Source organism: Phoenix dactylifera, chromosome 15, assembly GCF_051530095.1.
Source record: "Phoenix dactylifera cultivar Ajwa chromosome 15, Ajwa_hap1_PhDact_Kaust_v1.1, whole genome shotgun sequence".
Lineage (NCBI taxonomy): Eukaryota > Viridiplantae > Streptophyta > Magnoliopsida > Arecales > Arecaceae > Phoenix > Phoenix dactylifera.
Genome location: NC_143204.1, coordinates 10,602,327 through 10,609,132, shown reverse-complemented (window position 1 = coordinate 10,609,132; position 6,806 = coordinate 10,602,327). Strand labels below are relative to the sequence as shown.

Genomic DNA, 6,806 nt, shown 5'->3' with positions numbered 1-6,806 from the left:
CTCTTGGCTATCTGTGATTTCCACTTTGAACAGCTTTGATGCATTATGAATCACAATGAATTTGATAAAACTAGAATGTCACACTTGCAATGAATGCATTATCCGTTTCTTTTTTTTTTAAGAATGATGAGTTTTATCAGAATAAATTGTCAATGCTAGAGAAAAGCCTCAGACCTTTGACATTATAGTTAACAATGCTTGGGATTCAGAATAGGGCAAAGAAAGGAGATGAGACACCGATAGTAAGTTTAGCAGCTTGGCAATGATATATATCATGGATGGATTGCAGGTTGAACACTAATTTCTGAAATCATTAAACCGAGCAGGCCTCTGAATCTTTATATGCTCTTTTTTTGCATGATTTCAAGAAACTAAATCTAATTTCGTGCTAAGAAGTGAGCTGGTAAGGAGGTCAATTTTTTAAATTTTTAGTTTTTGTGTTTGAAACAAAAGGGTCAAAAACGACCACAATGCATGACATATGGTATAGGTCCTAATGAGCCAAATCTAAACCGGCATACCACTCGGCTGGATTTTATACACTCTGCTATCCCTGCCATGTGCAATCCGCTGCAAGACAGTCCCGCCAGCTTGCATACTTACCGGGTAGAGAAACGAGTATAAGAAACAATATGAGAAACAAGAACGAAAAAAATGATTAATAAAAATTTATACAATTCGGAAAACAGAAAACATTGTATACAATATTCCAAATTATTAATATATCTACTATCCAAATTATTGATGATTAATGTCCAAATTATTCATTATTTAAATTTTAGATTTCATTAATTGATTAATTATTTCGCTGCTTGATTTATGACATGATGTTGATTTACATGCTTGTGAGGAGACTTTTTTTTAGAAAAATGGGATGGTTGCTGCGGCCTCAGTCGTGGGATGTTACATTAATTGTTTAGATAAATTCTCTGACCTTCTTTGTGTTAAGTAAATGCTAACCCTACCCTGATAGCTTTATTAATAAAGGGTTAAGTTTTTTCGAGAAATAATTTCAATAACTAGATGAAGATCAAAAGGGTAAGCTAATAGAAAGATAAATACCGATGCAATTATCAAACACTACGTATTCCATCGTTCTCAAGTTTTTGTAATGTTAACAATGTCGCCTCCAAACCTCTTCAAGGAATTGTTGCCTTTTGTTGCCTTGTGATCAACTAAAAGTCTTTCCATTTATAGAAAAAAAATAATAAAAAAATCAACCAGTCTTTAGAAAAAGAATCATAACCTTCGAATAACTTCATATCATCAAAAACGAGGACCTTCTTCACGCACCTTTTTTTTTCCACAAATATCCAGGCCTAGCTGTACGTACTTTGCAGTAGGCATCGTAAGACCACAACTACAGAACAAACAAACAAAAGAAAACATCAACTTTCCACTACATTACCATCTCAAAAAACACTTTGTACTACGTAGTATATAACCCTAAGACCACACCTACAAAACTAACGATAACAAGGCACCGTGAACTTTGCACTCCATAAAAATCAAAACCCAATAATCCCTTCTCATTTCGAAACCATTGAAATTATGAAATTTGACAAGCCTGCTTCTTCAAAGGTGAGGTTACTTTCATATTCCAGGCTCTTTGATCCAACAGAAGTACCTCACATAAACCGAACTAGGTGCTCCTTTGGACCGTCATCCACAAACGGGAGTAGATCCTCTAACAATTTCTCCGCTGATCTCATGCGCTTCATGACCTCATCTTCCGGCCGGTGATGGGATTGATCACAGGAATTGCAGGCGACGAGATCAAATTGTAGTAGGTGCAGACCTTCTTCCCCTCATCAGTGTCATGGTTCCCTTGCCGGAAGACGAAATTCGCCTGAATCATGTTCACTATCGTTCCGTTCGACCATGTATCCCGGTTGAGCACGTGGGAACTGAATTCCTCCATGTTTTGCAGGTTTACACGCAGCCACCTATTCCCACAATGGGCTTCCACCTTGGGGTCGTGGAAGGAACCATGATATATGAGATAAGATGATGGACGAAACAAGAAAAATAGTTCTAAAGCATCCTCCAACCTCCAGTTAGTCGCCTGCAGATACTTGACAGCAGCGTCGGAGGAGAAGCTCGTGGCATTCTCCAAGAAAAAAGAAATTAGGGCTTCCTTCTCAATGAAGCTCGGAAAGTCTTCCATGGGTTGATCAACTCTCGTTTTTCTGATTCTAACTCCACCGGATATTGGATACGTGTCTATATGTAAGTATTTTAGATACTGTTATTCCTAGTTCGAGTCAACTTTTATATGTTATAGGAGACGAACTTCTCTGGTGTTCCTAGTTCAAGTCGACTCCAAGTTCTTCTAGGTTGATTCAAAACAGCAATTTCGAAGGGATTGAAAATTGGACCATGAGTAGAGTAGGGTTGGATCGGGATTGGCTACCCCACTTTAAATCGGTATCTGTATTGGGTCAAAAAGAAGTCCAATTGATTCCTTGTCGCATTGGACTGAATCAGATTTAATCCATATTTGAATTGGACTGAATAGAGAAGTTTAATATCTGCATGCGATTCAACTTTTATATTTAGTTTGTGTCATGCCCTAAACTCGGAGCGCAACAGACTCTGCATGTCTGTATGGTGCCTATACGGCAGACATACAAAGCTACAGATCAGATCAAAGCAATAATAAATCTTAAAATTTTATTTAATCAATAAATTATTCAAAGCAATTTTACAAAGTTCCAACATAAGATATGTCCACATGTGCCAACTAATAACATAAATCAAATGAAATACTCTTACTAATCAAACTAAAATGTTACTAACTTAAAGAATCTTTAGAAAATCTAGCACATTCCCCAATCCTGTGCGATCATGTATCTGCATTTGAGGAATAGAGAAAACATGATGATGAACTACACTAGCCGAGTAAGCAACATAATACCCCAAATTGAAAAAAACATGCCAATATTTATTTAAAGCATAAAATATTGACTTGGAAATAAATCATCAATAAACGTATCTATATATATATTCTTTTGAAATTTATTATTATTTTTATAAAAATTGATACCAGAATTCCAACATCAATAGGCTATGGCCACGTAACCTAGTAGTATGGCTCGCACAAAATGCCAAAAACACTTATTATTAACCACCAGTGGCCACAATGTCCAAATACCACTATTCTAATCTTCTGTGGTGCAGTGTCGAAACTAGTTTCTCACATATTATAAGTCGACAGGGCCAACGAATAATCCCCATTGATAGAGCCAGATCATAGCCATGTTGAGAATACATAGGTACAAAATAGATTTTTCATAATATGCCCAGTCATATTTTTCAAATTTCATAATATATAACATAATTTAAAATAATTACTATCATAACATTAACATGCTTGACCCATTTAACTAAGTACAAAATAGATATCAGAATTTGATAAATTTTTTTACCAAATAATCTGGAAAACACACATTTAAGCATTAGGTTACTTGCCTAATAAATTTTTTTATCAAATAATTTGGAAAACACATATTGAAGCATTAGGCTACTTACCTCTTTTCGCTTTAAATCCTATTTCAGACAAACAAGTCAGGTACACCAATTTAATATCATTAAAATATTATTAATTTTACATCATTCCAGAAAGCAAAATTAAATATTGCTAGAGAGCGTTCTCATGCCTCCAGATCAGTTCGGTCAGGTGATTGTGCCCTACAGATCTGATCAGTCCGAGCCAGGTGGATCTAACGGTAAAGATCAGAAATGGTCAAATCTAGCTGGGGTTAAATTAATAGTCCGGAATACTGTTTGAGTATTGAGGCAGTGTAGGGCGTCCACCTAGGGGTCAACTTGGATGTAAGCTAAAAGGAAGCCAGGGCTTTGAACTATGATCTCTAGGTTTAGCTTAGAGAGAAAAAGAGGCTTCGAGAGAGAATCTCTGTCTAAGTCTTGATCTAATCCGGAACATGAGCTTTGTTCGAGTGGTTTGGGTCAACCATTAGGAAAAACGTCTAGATCTAATTATATATATATATATATATATATGTTCTTTCTATAACACTAGTTTTGTTCATGGAATGTTCTATATTTTAATTTCTGTACAATAAATTACTGGACAATAAATTTTTTTTGATTAATTTTTTTTGCACATTACATTTTTGTGACTTATTTTCTCCAAATAAAAATTATATTTTTTAATTTTCATACAGTGGAGTACAACAAATTAAATTCTGAACAATATATCTCTACATATGAGGTATATCAGCTATTTAAAAATTATACAATTCAAATTTGTAAATTCAGGTCGTTATGGTTAGTTTTTGTTGTATTTGGACTTCGTTAAGATTGTGCTCGAGATTTGGCTTGAGATGAAATTTGCCCTTAAGGCTCCTAGTTACCATAATTGAAAAGGAATAAGTGGTAAACTTATATAAATAGTACATCTGAAGATTTTGAAAATTTAATTTATTTGTCCATTTTATCAGCAACCTTGAAGTTAGTTCTTTTCATTGAAATTACGTGGTTGTGCTTTTTTGAACGCTTTTTTATGATAATGTGACTCATTGCTTATGGTTATGATTTTATGAAAGTTACTTATTGTTATTCTAAAAATTCCATAGTTCCATAAGTTACATGGGAACTGTATTTTGTTAATATTTCAAATTCTCAGTCAATCACTGTGATAAATGGACCTTGGCCAACAGGAGGTGTAAGTTGTTAGCCTACATGTTTGCTGTACAGGCAAGATGAACCGTGACCCTGACCAACATGCAATAAATTGTTAGTCTTTGTGATCTCAATAAAGACATGATGAACTGTAACCATGATCAACTGGGAGGTTTTGTTGCTGATCTTTATTACCCATGAACTACATAGAAGGTGTCCAAGTCTTGGCTATGGGACCCCGCTGCACCACCTGTGTGTTGCTCCCCCCAGAGGCAGTGTATACTCTGCCTAGGGGTTTTTTTGTGATAGTTGACAATAAAATGATGTTTACCAAGAAGAATGGTGCGGAAGAAGATGGATTTGCCACTATCCTTCTCCTATAAAAACTCCCCCCCAAAAAAAGAATTTAGTGTGATAATATGAATGAGACTAACCTAAGTACAAGAATCTATTTTAAATGCAAGGTGATTATAAGGATGGAAGGAAAAGAGTGTCTCTTGCTCCTTACCAAGGTTTTTATCTTGACCAATACATCAATTTGTATCCATACCAGAAACTTAACGATATAAGTTAAACTAAATATTGATTTGTTGCCTATAGATGCAGCCCGAGAGGGGGGGGGGGGGGGGGTTGTGAATTGGGCTTTTAAATTTTTTTAATTACTTCTAAACTTTTGAGTTAATTAAGCTAAATTATATGGATGCACAGTGGAACTTAACCTTAGTAACAGATTAATTCTAATCTAATCAAGATTAAAACTATTAGGCAATAGACAAATGAGCAGATTAATTTTAATCTAATTAACATAAGATATAACAATAATTGAATATTGAGTCACTCTACTCAAGAGATTGTTTAAAGATAAGTAAACACAGGTTAATTGAACCAAAGAGACAATTTCATTAAGCAAGATGGTTCAAGAACAAGCATGTGAGGCAATAGATTATTTTCAAAATCATGTTAGTTTCTTGGATTCTGTTTGTTTAAGATATTCATCATAAGGATTTCTTTTTTGGATTTTTCAAAAAGATTTTTAATCCAAAATGTATTGATTTATGTTCAGATAACAAGTTAAGTTTTAATCAAATTATCTTAAACAGTTGTTGCAATCAAAATTCTGATTATTATTCAACTTTCAACATAAATAATCATGTTTCAGGGAGATAAACAATCTTCTTTTAGAGCAAATCAGATTTTATTTTGACTTATGAGAGATAGTTCAAAAGAATTAATATTCATGCTTTAAAAGATTTTTATACTCAAATTAAATATGATGTGTTAAAATTAATTAGCAAAATTTGAGATAATTATATAGAAAGATATTAATCATGCAATCAAGGATACAGTGATTATGCTCAATGAAACACTTTAAAGATAAGATTTATTGATTTTAGATTTTAGAATAGTCTTAAAAATTACTTGTAAAAGAAAAAACAAACCTTTATTACAAAACTTTTTAAGAGAGTTTCTCATTATGATCATAACACATTAATTATTTATGATTGAAACAATTTGAGATGATTATGATTTAACATATGATGCACATATGAGACTTATAAGGCAAATTATAATACATTTCAAATAATCATATAAGAAATGAATGATATATTGATAACATGATAAATTACATTCATACCTTCACAAAAGGTGAAATAAATTTTACCTATAAGTCATATGTCATGGCACCCAATAAGAGTTTCACATGAGTTTCAAGGGTTGCTTTGGCACATCTGCAAAATAATCTCAGTTTTTCATTTTAGATACCCAAGCTTGCTTGGGTCCTTGGGGATTAGTGCATATGGTTTCTTTTGGAACCCAAATCTGTTTAATAGTAATAATTTTACTATTTGATTTATTTGTATTAGAACTATATGTAAAGTTTTATGCCTATTCTTTTCATGTTTGAAATAAGTCATCTTATTTGATGGTTTGCTTGACGAATTGATAACCTTCTTCTTTAGGATTTTATTGTTAAGCAAGGAAGTTGATGCAGGACAATTGCAGGAAGGAGAGGGAAGAGGGAAGAAGAGGAGGGGGAAGAGGAAGAAGAGGAGAAGAGGAGGGGGAGAAAGAAGAACCAGGCTTCTCACCTAGCTCTAGCCATGGCTTCATACCAGGATTTCAGAAAGAAAGGAGGCTAATTTTCATTCATCATTCATCAA

At 33.7% G+C, this 6,806-nt stretch overlaps 1 pseudogene; it reads right to left on the bottom strand.

The window, feature by feature from the left end:
- Positions 1 to 1,717: 1,717 nt before the first annotated feature.
- LOC149751218 (plant UBX domain-containing protein 7 pseudogene) lies at positions 1,718 to 2,167 on the bottom strand (annotated as a pseudogene).
- Positions 2,168 to 6,806: the final 4,639 nt, after the last annotated feature.